Source organism: Theropithecus gelada, chromosome 1 (genome assembly GCF_003255815.1).
Source record: "Theropithecus gelada isolate Dixy chromosome 1, Tgel_1.0, whole genome shotgun sequence".
Lineage (NCBI taxonomy): Eukaryota > Metazoa > Chordata > Mammalia > Primates > Cercopithecidae > Theropithecus > Theropithecus gelada.
In genome coordinates, this window is record NC_037668.1 from 98,793,003 (window position 1) to 98,806,991 (window position 13,989).

The following is a 13,989-nucleotide window of genomic DNA, read 5'->3' on the forward strand; positions in this document are numbered from 1 at the left end:
GCAAAGCAGTTACTATAATACATTGCTTGGGATTAGCAGGCACTCAGTAATCATTACATGTTACTATTGCTAATAAGTGCTGACAAATAGCAACTGCAACATGATCACAACCTTACTGATATCGTAAGGAACTGAAAACAGTGAACAGAAAGTACTTCTCTAGGAAAATGAAGGTCTACAGTTTGAATCCAAAGAAAACCCCACATTCAAAATGATCTCATTGGCTTTCTCTGAAGCAAAACCCTAAGTGACATCCAGGTTCTGCCTAAAGCCACAAGGCTGCCTGACAGCTGTGGAATCTGTCAACCTCAACATATGTGCCATAATCTCTGGTCCACCGATTACACTCAGGTTGGTGAACCATGGCTGATGGTGTTTATGACTTCATTTTTTATTTTATTTTATTTTTCTTGAAATGTAGTCTCACTCTGTCAGTCATCCAGGCTGGAGTGCAGTGGCATAATTATGGCTAACTGCAGCCTCAAACATCTGGGCTCAAGTGATTCTCTCACCTCAGTCTCCCAAGTGACTGAGAGTACAGGTATGAGCCACTGACTGTAGCTTAGAATGAATACCTTAAAAAATTCAGAATATTAATTTTGCCTACAGAAATACAATGATCTAAAAACTGTTCAACCTAACTTTATGTTAAAAATTTATCTCAACCATCGTTTCTGCTGAAGATGCTTGCAGAGAGGCAACATTTACAAAACAGAAGAAACAAATTAAGCAAGCAATGGTTAGAAAAAATGTCAATGAGCAACGTTCTGGTTGTAAAAATCTAATTAACCGGCCGGGGCCGTGGCTCACGCCTGTAATCCCAGCACTTTGGGAGGCCGAGGCAGGTGGATCACGAGGTCAGGAGTTTGAGACCAGCCTGATCAACACGGTGAAACCCCGTCTCTACTAAAAAATATAAAAAGTATCCAGGCATGGTGGCACACCTGTAATTCCAGCTACTCAGGAGGCTGAGGGAGGAGAATCGCTTGAACCCGGGAGGCAGAAGTTGCAGTAAGCTGAGATTGCGCCACTGCACTCCAGCCTGAGTGACAGTGCGAGATTCCATCTCAAAAAAAAAAAAAAAAAAAAAAAAATTCTAGTTAACCATAACAAACGCCACACATACACATGAATGATGTTATGGGTGTCAAATTTATCATCCTAGACTGAGAGCCAAAAGTGCTTAATCTGAACAAAGTATCACACTGGTAGAACTGCAGAGAGACAAGCAAACAAACTGGATTAGAGACCCTTTTCTTCAATGACAAAAGTCATTGTCACACTTTTTTTGTACTCAGTCATACTAATGCATGAAATTTCTCCCCCCACAGTTACAGTGACATTTTTGTTTTCCAAACCAAAAACTGGAGCACATGTTTTGATAAGATCAAATATTCTTATGGGAACAACAGAACACATTGTCTTAAAGAAATATTTTCTCCCCAAATTCTAGAAATCTGGCAGTACCCAGGTGACAGTTATAGATAGGTTTTTTTGTCTCTTCATACAGATCTTGTCCCTCTAAAAACGGCAAGTGTTAAACTTTAAATTCAAAGTACTCAGCAAGTGTGAGTTCTCTGAAGATAGGGAAAAAAGTGGGAGAAGACAAAAAAATGTAGGATGGCAGAAACTGACGACTTTTTTTAAGAGGAGGGAAACTAGGAAGATAGGAATTTACAAAATGAAGGTTTTTAGCCAATTCTATTAAAAGTTTAGACAAAGTTAGATTTCATGAGGTTGAAAAACAGAGGAAATCGTGTTACAACGTAACTAGAAATAAAAATTTTATTTGTTTGTTTTGAACTCCACAACGAACAAAAAGGCCCCAGATGATAAATGTTTATAATCATTTTTCACTTTCAGCACATTGCTTTAATCTTTCATTTAAAAATTCAGGGAGAAAAAGAGATCCACATTTTGTTGCAGACCTATAAAATTTTTTAGTACTTTCATGATCCCAAGTATTCACCATCATGATCAAAGAAAAAAATCACTCCCCAGAAAATAGCTGACAATGACATCAAAAATTACTCTTGTGTTTCATTGAGATCTAAATATTTTGTGCTGACTCATAGATATGTTGGTGAACCTGCATGGCCATGGATCAAAGAACTTGAAGTTACAGTAACTGGGTGTTCTTAAGTAGATAACATCATTACAAAATGTTACAAAATTATACTAAATTTTCCCATCTTCTCAAAGTCCACACAGCTTTGAACTCTGATTGCAGGATCTAGGATACCATTCATTTTCTCCTCAATCTAAAGCCTAACTCTTCCCATCTTACATACGAAAAAAAAAAAATAGAGAATGTTTCTGGTCTATGATCTTTGAAAAAAACTGTAACATAATCAACAGCTAATTTATTGAACTGGTTCAAGTGAAATTTCATATATGTTTATATTTGTTGTGGGTCAGTTCAGTGGGATGATAACAGAAGTGATGAGTTCAATGTACAGTTTATGTTAAATTAAAGCATTTGTTTTTCATTGCTTTTCTTTCTTTCCCACTGACTATCATATACACATAACAGAAGGAGTTGGAACCACTATTTTAAATCTCAGAATGAATGGTACATGTAGAGACTTTTGAAAAAGGCTACATCCTCAACATCATGGGACCAACATATAAGTCCTGTACTACTTACACTCAGTCTGGAACATGCAAAAATCCTTCTATTTTGTCATGTTTTTCTTTTTATCTTCTAGCCTCTATAGATTTATGTTCCAGCATCTTTGTTGAAGATACGATCTTTCACCATCAAATTGCTTTGGCACTTTTATTGAAAATCAGTTGACCATATAAGTGTGAGACTATTTCTTAATTCCTATTCAGTTTCATTGATCTGTATGTCTATCTTTATATCAGTATTATAATACTTTTTATTTAACTTTAGTGTTATAATAAATTTTGGAGTGAAGTAGTATAAGTCCTTTAATTTGACTTCTTTTTCGAAAAATAGTTTTGGCTAATCTACCTTTTTGACATTTTCTTATGAATTTTATAATCAGCTTATAGAAAACGTCTGCTAGGATTTTGTTTGGAATTGCCTTGAATTATACATAAGTTTTGAGAGGGTTTCCATCTTAGCAATATTTAATTTTTCATTTTGTGAACACAGTATATGTCTCCACTTATTTAGGCCTCCTTTAAATTTTTCTCAGCAATGTAGCTTTCAGTGTACCTTTTTTTGGTGAATCTTTTATGAAATTTATTCCTATTAATATTTCATATTGTTGATGCTATTATAAATGGTATTGTCTTCTACATCTAAATTTTTAGTGGCTCATTGCTAGCATACAGAAATGAAATTGATTTGTAAATTTTAACCATGTATTCTACAGCCTTGCTACATTCACTGGTTAGTTGTAGCAGCTTTTGTTTTTTTTTTTTTTTTTTCTTTTTTATTTTTTTGAGACAGGGTCTCACTCTGTGGCCCAGGCTGGAGTGCAGTGGCGCGATCTCGGCTCACTGCAAGCTCCGCCTCCCGGGTTCACGCCATTCTCCTGCCTCAGCCTCCCGAATAGCTGGGACTACAGGCGCCCGCCACCAAGCCTGGGTAATTTTTTGTATTTTTAGTAGAGACGGGGTTTCACCGTGTTAGCCAGGATGGTCTTGATCTCCTGACCTTGTGATCCACCCACCTCAGTCTCCCAAAGTGCTGGGATTACAGGCGTGAGACACCGTGCCTGGCCAGTTCTAGCAGCTTTTTAATAATTCTTGAGGACTTTTTACATAGATGATGAAGTTGTCTGTAAATGGAAAGTTTCGTTTTTAAAAGCCCGATCTGTATTCCTTTTATTTCTTATTCTTGCCTTATTATCCTGACTGGAATCTCCAGTAAACATGAACTGAAGGAGACAGCTTTGCCTCATTCTCAGTCTTGAGAAGAACACATTCAGTTTTTTACCACTGTGTATGATATTAAGCCACAGAATATTATTCATGCCTTTTATTAGGAAAAGGAAGTTCCCTTTAATTCGCAGTTTGCTGAAAGATTTTATCGGGAATAAATATAGATTTTTTTCAGATGTTTTTTCTTCATGTAATTCAAAAATTATGTGGTTTTTCTTCTTGAGTCTCTTAATATGATGAAGTACCTTGATTTTTGAATGTTAAACAACCTTGTTTTTCTGGGATAATTCCACTTAGTCATGATTTGTTATGCTTTATATATATTATTGGATTTGGTTAACTAATTTAACAAAAATGTTTGGGTCTTTGTTCATGAAAGATAATGTTATGTAGTTTGCCCTCTTGTAATGTCTTTTTTGAGTTTTGGTATCAGAGTAATGCCAGCTTTATAGAATGAGTTGAAAAGTATTCTATGGTCTTCAATATTTTGTTTACTTGACTGATAGTTTGGCCTTTCTTATAGCATATATAAGTATATGTAATATATATATAGTACATATACATAATATCTGTATTCTAATATTATGTGTGGGTGAGGGAAATCGATGAATGTGGCTGTGAGGAAATGAGAACAGTACATCTATTTGGGGATGAATCATTTGAAGGATGAGTTGTATTTGATGAATATTCGGAGTTAATGGAAGCCATTGTGCCTCCGTTACCTATAAACTGCAGTTGATATCTAGTCATGAAATTGCTAGGATTTGGTTGCGATAACATGTGTAAATCATTTGACACATTTCTGGAACAGAGTTGGATCTCAGTAAATGGTTGTCATATTTTCTTATAATTGTCAACCTCATTCCTGCCATCAATGACATCATCATAACTATTTTCATAATTTCTACCATTTAATAATAAAAATAAGAGCATTTCAAAAACAAATTTATAGCTGTTTGTCATTTAAAAATGTCACATCTCAGGCCCCTTACTCTTCTCATAAAACTTGTCACAGGACTCCCAAGGCTGGGATTCTACAAAAGAGCAGTCTGTGATTATATCTCTGATAGGATTTGATGGGCCTCCTGATCCAAATTATCTACTTAACTGAGGTGCAATACCTGGAGAGTCAATCATCCTCTGCTTCAGCTGAGACTGTTTTTAAGTTAGTGAATATATTTAATAATAGCTTCCTAAGCATTAGTTAACTGGGATGATTTATATCAAGTAGATGGAACTTGAAGAAAATGAGAGAGGTGGCTCTGAGGAGTAAAGTAAGGTAATGATCACAGTGAACACTGAAAATGAATGCAATTGAATAATACTGGAATCAAGATTAGGAGACCTGTGTTTAAGGCATAGTTTAGACATTTATTAGCTGTGTTCAGTCATTCAGTCAAAAATTTATTAAGCACCAAATATATGCCGGGAACCTATGCTAGGTGCAAGTGGTAAACAGGACACATACGGTTCCTGGGACTTACTGACCTTGCTTTAACCTCTTTGGGACTTCTGTTTTTTCTATCTAACTCATAAACTTGGCATGAGAAGCGTTTACATAACAGTACATTGTAATCTGCTTCATTAGAAAAAAAAATCAAGAACTACATAGATTATTTCCATGGGTATGTGAGCTTCAAACTTAGATTTTTTAAATTTCATTTTCTGTTACAATCAATGTCCCCCTCTGTAGGCTATGAATTCTGAGGAGAGTTGTCTTATATATCTGTTTCATGGAATGTGTTAAATTATCTGTGCCTATTGAATAAACGAATGAATGAGCACATTAATGCGTGGAGAGTTTGGAAAGGAAAGAGACTGGCTAAGAATCACAAAGACCTTAAAAGAGATCATGAAAATGATGATGATAAAACAACTGAAAAAGAAGAGACGAGGATGCAAACAAAGCACACTGGTTAAGGTCACTGAATTTGAAGTCAGATTGCTATCTGTTTAGATAGTTTGGAGAGCCTGATTGTCTTCTGCCAATTGGGTAACAATCTTAAAGTCACAATAAACTTTACTTGACAGTGGAGGAATTCCCAAATGTGTTAGCAGTCATTAAGTGTCTCAAATATAATTGTCCATTTAACCAATTTCAACCAAAATTTAAAGCTATCTCAAAACCATTTATTGAATAGGGAGTCCTTTCCCCACTGCTTGTCTTTGTTGGTCTTGTCAGAGATTAGGTGATTGTAGATGCGCAGCTTTTTTTTTTCTGAGTTTTCTGTTTCATTGGTCTATGTGTCTGTTTCTCAGAATTGGCCTTGGCAAAAAAATTTTGGCTAAGTCCCCAGAAGCAATTGCAACGAAAACAAAAACTGAGAAGTGAGACCTAATTAAACTAAAGTTTCTGCACAGCAAAACAGACTATCAACTGAGGAAACAGACAACTACAAAATGGGAGAAAATATGTGCAAACTGTGCATCTAACTAAGGTCTAATATTCAGAATCTGTAAGGAACTTAAATCAACAAGCAAAAAACAAATAACCCAATTAAAAACAAATGGATAAAGACCATGAACAGACCTTCTCAAAAGAAGACATACAAGCAACCAACAAACATATGAAAAAATCCTTACCACCACTAATCATCAGATAAATGTAAATCAAAACCACAATGAGATACCATCTCACACCATTCAGAATCGCTATTAAAAAGTCAAAAAACAACAGTTGCTCCTGAGACTGCAGAGAAAAGGGGAACAATTATACAATGTGAGTGGGAATGTAAATTAGTTCAACTACCATGGAAAGCAGTTGAGAGATTTCTCAAAGAACTTTAAACAGAGCTACAATTCGACCCAGTAATCCCATTACTGGGTATATACTCAAAGGAAAATAAATCATTCTACCAAAAAGACATATACACTCATATGTTCATCTCCATGCCATTCACAATAGCAAAGACATAGAATCAACCTAGGTGCCCATCAGTGGTGGACTGGATTAAGAAAATGTGATACATATATACCTTGGGATACTACACAGCCATAAAAAAGAATAAAAATCATTTCCTTTGCAGCAACATGGTTGCAGCTTGAAGTCACAATCCTAAGAGAATTAACACAGGAACAGAAAACCAAATACTGTGTGTTCTCACTTGTAAGTGGGACATTGAGTACACATGGACACAAACATGGGAACAATAGATACTGCAGACAACTGGGCATGGGGGAGGAGGGGAATGTGGGTTGGAAAACTACCTACCAGGTACTATGCTCACTACCTGGTTGCAATATACCCATATAAAAAAATCTGCACATATAATCTAAAGTAAAAGTTGAAAAATTTTTTTAAACAGCTAACTAAATTTGTTTGGATATTAATATGACTTTTAAATTTACAACTGACACATAATTATACATATTTATGGGATATAATGTGATGTTTCAACACGTGTACATGATATAATGGTCAAATTGCGGTAATTATCTTACCTATCACTATAAACATTTATCATTTCTTTGTGGCAACATTCAAAATCTCTCTTCTAGTTATCTTGAAATATACACTACATTGTTATTTGCTAGAGTCACTCTACTGTGTAATAGAACACCAAAACTCATTCTTCCTGTCTAATTGTAACTTTGTACACATTGACCAATCTTTCCTGGTCCCCCCGCAACCCCCACTTTCCCCCTCTCTCCTCAACCTCTGGTAACTGGTATTTTAGATTGTGCTTTTAGAATCAGCTTTTTTAGACTTCACGTACAAGAGATTATGTGCTGTTTGTCTTTCTGTGCCTGGTTAATTTCACTTAATATAATGTCCTTCAGGTTCATCTGTGTTGCTTCAAATGACAGGATTTCATTCTGTTTTATGGCTAAATAGTATTTTATTGTGTACACACACACACACACACACACACATATATAATCAATTCCATAGAATGTCATTTAGGCTGATTCCATATCTTGGCTATTGTGAATAGCACTGCAGTAAACATGAGTGTACATGCCTCTCTGACATACTGATTTCACTTTCTTTGGATATATACCCAGTAAAGAGATTGCTGGATTATATGATAGATCTATTTTTATTTTTTTGAGGAACCTCTACATTGTTTTCCATAATGGCTGTACTAATTTACACTTCCACCAACCATGTATAAGAGTACTTTTTTCTCTGCCAGCATTTGTTATTTTTTGCCTTTTTGATAATAGCTATTCTAACTGGCGTGTGGTGATATTTTATTGTAGTTTAATTTGCAATTTCCTGATAATTAGTAAAGTTGAACATTTTTACATACATCTGTCAGCCATTTGGATTTTCTTCCAATAACTATCTACTTGGTTCTTTTGCCCATTTTAAAAATGGAATTATTTGAGTTCTTTTGCTATTGAGTTATCTGAGTTCCTTATATAATCTGAATATTAATGCCTTGTCAGGTGTATAGTTTGCAAGTCAGGTGTACAGTTTGCAAATACTTCTCCCATAGTAACTAAACAGCTTGGTACTGGCATAAAACCACACATAAACCAATGGAACAGAATAGAGAACTCAAAAATAAATTCATGCATTTACAGCCAACTGATTTTCAACAAAGGCACGAACAACACAACACATACTGGGGAAAGGATAGTCTGTTCAATAAATGGTGCTGGAAAAACTGAATATCCACATGCAGAAGAATGAAACTAGACCTCTCTCTCTCCACCAAATACAAAAATCAATTCTAGATAGATTAAATATTTAAATGTAAAATCTGAAGATATGAAACTACTAGAAGAAAACAGGAGAAATGCTTCATAAAATTGGGCAGAGCATGAATTTTTTTGATTTAGATCTAAAAAGCACAGGACAGCAACAAAATCAAAAATACACAAATGAGATTACATCAAACCAAAAAGCTTCTTCACAGTCAAGGAAACAATGAAGTGGAGACTACCCACAAAGTCAATCTAATTTGGAAGCGGTTCACTTTTTTCCCTGAACAAGAATCTACCTTTTCTCTAGAGCATCTTAATCAAGGCAATGATCATTCTGGACTTGAGTCACAGAAAATAGGGGTCAGAATTCTCAAATCTGGACCTGGTTATCCTTCTAACTTGCTGTATGATCTTGAGCAAGTCTCTTCACAATCTGGGCCTTTCTCTCCTCACCAAAACTCAGAAAACATTAGAATGGGTGTTCTTCTAGCTCCTGACAGCACCAGCATGTTGATTCCATAGTTGAATTTTGAACATGAACAAATAGCTTTCCAATTTGTGATGTACTTCTATTGGAGTTCCTGAAGCAAATGATGATTGCTAATATATAGGCAGCTCTCCCTGTATATTTGATACATGGTATATAAATGCCTAAAAAAAATGAAGCAGAGAATTAGGACAATTTGCTATTACATTAAGCCTGCAATATCCATTTCAATGAAATAGTTATAGTTTCTTGGACATGTATTCAGAGATACAAATAGAGGCTCTAGTTTGCAGTAAGAAGTAGAACTGTGAATGATACAGAGCCTGGGACTGCTGCCTGGGCTTATTTGAAGTGACACTACATTCTGTTCAAGTAGGCCATCTGTAAAGCATGAGCTCTATATATTTTTTTTATCCCTCTGCCCCTGCCAGGCCCATTGCAATTTATTTCTCTAATAATGTAAACCACCACCCAACTTTGTCCAGCAATTTATTCTGTTGGCATCTAACCCAATCCAAATAGACCCTGAGTTTTGAAATGATGAAAAAGTAATAATTTTGTCAGTTCTTTCCTTTCTTAAAAGGAACTTTCTCTCTGTACATTTAGATGGAGGTCTTTTGGATTATGCCACAAAAATTTGTTCTTTGATATTTTCTATTTCTCAGAACCCATCATGAAATATCTTTCCTTTCCAGTGACCTGAGAGGAGATGAAAAATCTGGGAACACACCTGGTCAGTAAACACAGAAGAGAAAGCATATCTTACAAAGCATATTTACCTAGAAAAAAATTCCATTTAGATTTTAAGCACCAATCTAGTACATCTACTTGTATGTATTTAAATGTATTGAATATTATTTCAATTCAGGTAGCAAATATTGTGATGACTAATCCACAGTGACTAAAATTCAGTCAGGTAAGTGGGCATTTGTAATCTCTGCTTCTCCTGAAGGAAAATCTCTTTTTCACTTTGGGTATTACTACAACTGGGGGATAAAAGAGGATGAATATAAGATATGGCCGTTCCTTACTGACTCTGTATTTGGCCATTCCTTACTGAATCTGAATCTGTACTGAATATGGAATTACTATTGTACACTCTGTGCAGTAGAGAGGAAAATCATTAGAAGCCAGAATAGTTGCAGGGAGAGTTCCATTTGTGTTGTCCTAGGCTTTCATAAGAAAAAGAATTGAAGAGGATAGAGGTGAGAACCCAGTTATTACAGTTGTAAAGAAATAATGAAACATCTTACCAAAAATATTCAGTTCCGCCAGCCTAAGGTAAGATATCTTGCCAATTATAAAGGAGCTCTCGGTTTTACTGGGGCAAGGCTGACTCACGGTCATTTTCTTGTCTTTTGCAAATACTCTGTTGATTCTGATATTTCCTGGGGCTGAGTTTGAGGCCCAATTAATGCTGACAATTGTCTCAATTTATCTGTTATATGTAGAAACTGTCACAAACTTTTCAGAAGAACATGGGTGACAAGGTAAAATGAGGAATGTGAATGACAAGGTGAAATGAATGTTCAAGAAACAAATTAAGTGTTTCTAAAAACACTTAAGGTTGGAGATTCATTCTCTTCTCCAGACTAAGCTCATCATTCATGCCCTTCCAGACTTTTGGTTAATTTCTTGTTAAAATGTCACCCTTTCAATAGGCTGTAGAAATGAAGAACTGGAGAGATTTCTAGCCCTTGTGTAAATCAGCTGTTCAGGACTTCACTTCAAGGTTCCACTGGGATTGAGCAGGGCTCCAAAATAATTTTGACTGGGGTTTCACTTTTTTAGGGTTCTGCTTACTAAAAGAAATCTCAGAAACCAATTTGAACAAAGTTATTAATGATTAATTAAGGTTTTTACTTTGTTTCCTCTCTAGATTATGTTTGCATGTTGACATATGTTATCAGTGTCTATAGCCCAAAGTATAAGTAATATGGGAACTTTAGATATAGCTACAAAGCTGGAGATTGAGATTATTTGATTAAGAAAGCCATTTCAGCAACAGTGGTCAAGATGGACAGACACCTGTGAAAGAGCACAGCATGTCCTAAGAACAAGGTAAATGTTTCTGTTTTCCCTTCTGAAACAGGATCCTGAATTCGACATCAGTTGTTCATATTTTATTAGTGATTGTGAAATGTGGTTGTGGTTAGATGAAGAAGGGCAAGAAGCACTAAAGAGGAAATCAAGAATCCTCACAATTTTTGTATGTTGTTGTCTCTATGCATATTCTACACAAGGCTAACTCTTACAAATAAACTAATTACAGACAAGACTACTCAAGAAGTTGGTAAAGTTTAGATACATGCAGTGGTATCGCTGTTAAAATCCTTTGTGTACTTTATACTCATTCACTCATATCATCATTTACATTATAAACATAGTAGGTGCTCAACGTGATTTTTGAAAAATGAGTAAAAAAGAGTGGCGTTGCTAAGAATCTATTATGTTGTACTTACTAAGTACCAGAAATAAACAAAATTAGAAAAGTGTACACCCTCAAGGAGTTTATAATCTAGTAGCAGAGATAGATATGTACTCAGAGAAACGTAAGTTTATATCACTTAATGTAAAATGGGAGAACCAACAAGCGGCCACCTGAACTTTTCAGTGTCACTGCAAAGGGTGGGTCTTCTCTCGCCTTCCTGAGTTCCTTGCTTTCCCCATCTTACTTCAGGCAATGCTTCCCTTTCTCTCTCTGTGCAAACTGGTTGAATGAATGGTAAAAATCACTGTTTATCATCTCTGTGAAGTTTTAATTAATGGAAAAAAGGATTTGTGAGGCTAGTCACAGGCTGTAGTTAATCTGCCATGCTTTGTGGGTCTTTCTGTATTGTTCTGTTATAGTAAGGCATACTTTAGAATAGAATATGGGCTTAGGACACCCCTAAACCTGCTTTTCAAGATGGCCCAGCAAACTGGTCAGTTATAAACTTTGCTGCAGGTCCCTGAAAAAAAAAAAAAAAAAACTGGATGAAGTTTCCTTCTTGTCTCTTTTATGTTCTTGGGAGCTTGACCTTGTAACCAGGTGGCAGTACTTTCTCTTGGTCTCTGCCATCACAATGGCAGCCCGGGTTCAAGGTTTAATTCCTGGCTTGGAAAATGAGTTCTCTATCTTGTATGTATTTATATGTATTATCTGTGTGATACCTATACATGAAAGAGCTTTGATTGATTGGCTTAAAAATAAGTGCTAAATCAAATATTTTGTCAGAAAAGTAAAAAGTGTAATGCCTTTTAGTTCATGTGACTTAAGTAATCTTTGGGAAATAAAGACAGTTTTAAAATAAAGACAATTTTAATTGTAACATTAAAATTTTTTCAAAAATATAAACAGGTCTAAATTATATGGGTCAGATATTAAGTTTGATAAATGCTTTAAAGTCATAAACTGCTTCTTTGACTTTTAAAACTTGTTCAATTTAACCTTCCTTGGAGACATCAGATTCTAGATAAGGCCTGGGGACATGTGAAATAAGCATAACTAGAAGCTATGCAAAGAAGATTATAAAGAAAGAGATTTTATATAAGAAAGGATCTTCTATGGTAAATTCTTGTCCTAAAGCAAACTGACTGGTTGTTTAACATGAGGAAGGTTTATGACAAGTCAGAAAGTCCAAGCATGTTGTAGATGGTCTGTATGAGTCATGAAAGAATTTATGAAAAGGAATTTATGCAAGAAACATTGTACAATTTAAAGGTGATTGGACTCCTAAATTCTTCATAAAATGCCACTATGACTCCTACTGTACAATTTCCCTGCTTTACAGCTCGGTAAATCCTGGGACATGTGGCGTTAACCATGCCCCCTAGCTGTGCTAGAAAAAGCCAGCCCTTATCCGCACTTCTGTCTGGGTCCTAGGCTCCACACTAGTACATAATTAAAATCCCTTACTTGTCAAGATTTTCACCAAAAGAAAAAAAAAGTTTCTAAGAGTTAACACCATAACATGTATCTGAGACTACTTAAGAAAACAGTTCTACACACAAGGCATATAAAGATAGTAAATTGTGTTTTGTGTAAAAAATTATAAGTAGTCCAGGGAATATGAAATTTTCTGCCTAGATTAAAGGGTTAAAAGATTGTTTTAAGTTAGAATAAAGTTGAAGTGTTATTCAAGTTGTGGAAGGTTTATGAAAAATTAATTGTAAAAGAAATTGTGTGAACACACTGGCTAAAGTTAAAAGGGTTATTATTCCATTTTTCTGTAAATTGAGCATTGAAATAAAAGCATAACAAGGTTTTCTTAGGTGAAAAACCTACTTATGATCTGACCTCTAAGACAAATTGTAAAGGGTTATAAAAGGTTTATGAAAATCTTATCTATGGTCAAACTGGTTAAGATTGAATTTATTTGTCTATAAAGTTTTATTAAGAATTGGGTTTAACATCAATAATGCACTAACACGACAGTGACATTTGGCTTAGTTGGTATAAAAATCATACAAGAAGCATTGTCAAATACAAAATGGTGCTTGTTTTTCTTTGGGCTGTATTTGCATAAATGTGTTATTGGTATATGTTCCAAAATTATGGGAAACCCCTCTAATTCTGATATGGCTTAATGTATGTTATTAATAGTTATAATTGTTATGTGAAATTGCTATATGCCACAGAAGTAACCAAATTTCCTTATCAATTGTGGCTTTAATAGTGGCTGTCCTAAGACTTTTTATCATCCACAGACAATTTTTGTCCTGTTTTAATCCTCTTTGGAAGATGATTTTATAGTCAACTGTACAACTATAACAGGTGTTCTTAAATGCAAGTTTCTGATAACTTTGGAGATTATTACATTAGAATAGAGAAAAATCTTTCAGAACACTCATGGAAAGCTGAAATGTTCATGAATATTAAACAGAAGTTAACTGCATGGACTAAACTAATAGAAGTCTAAAGTAATCTTTTTAATTTTTCTGAAAACATTACTGATCCTTTGTTTTGTTTTTCAGAGTCAGGAAAACTTTTCTTTTGAGCTATTTACAGCTTG

General features: G+C 35.0%; 1 protein-coding gene across 3 annotated transcripts in view; it reads right to left on the bottom strand.

Moving 5' to 3' along the window:
• Nucleotides 1-13,989, bottom strand: part of PTGER3 (prostaglandin E receptor 3) — a 200,105-nt gene that overhangs the window by 58,495 nt on the left and 127,621 nt on the right. The gene's annotated exons all lie outside the window — the stretch shown is intronic.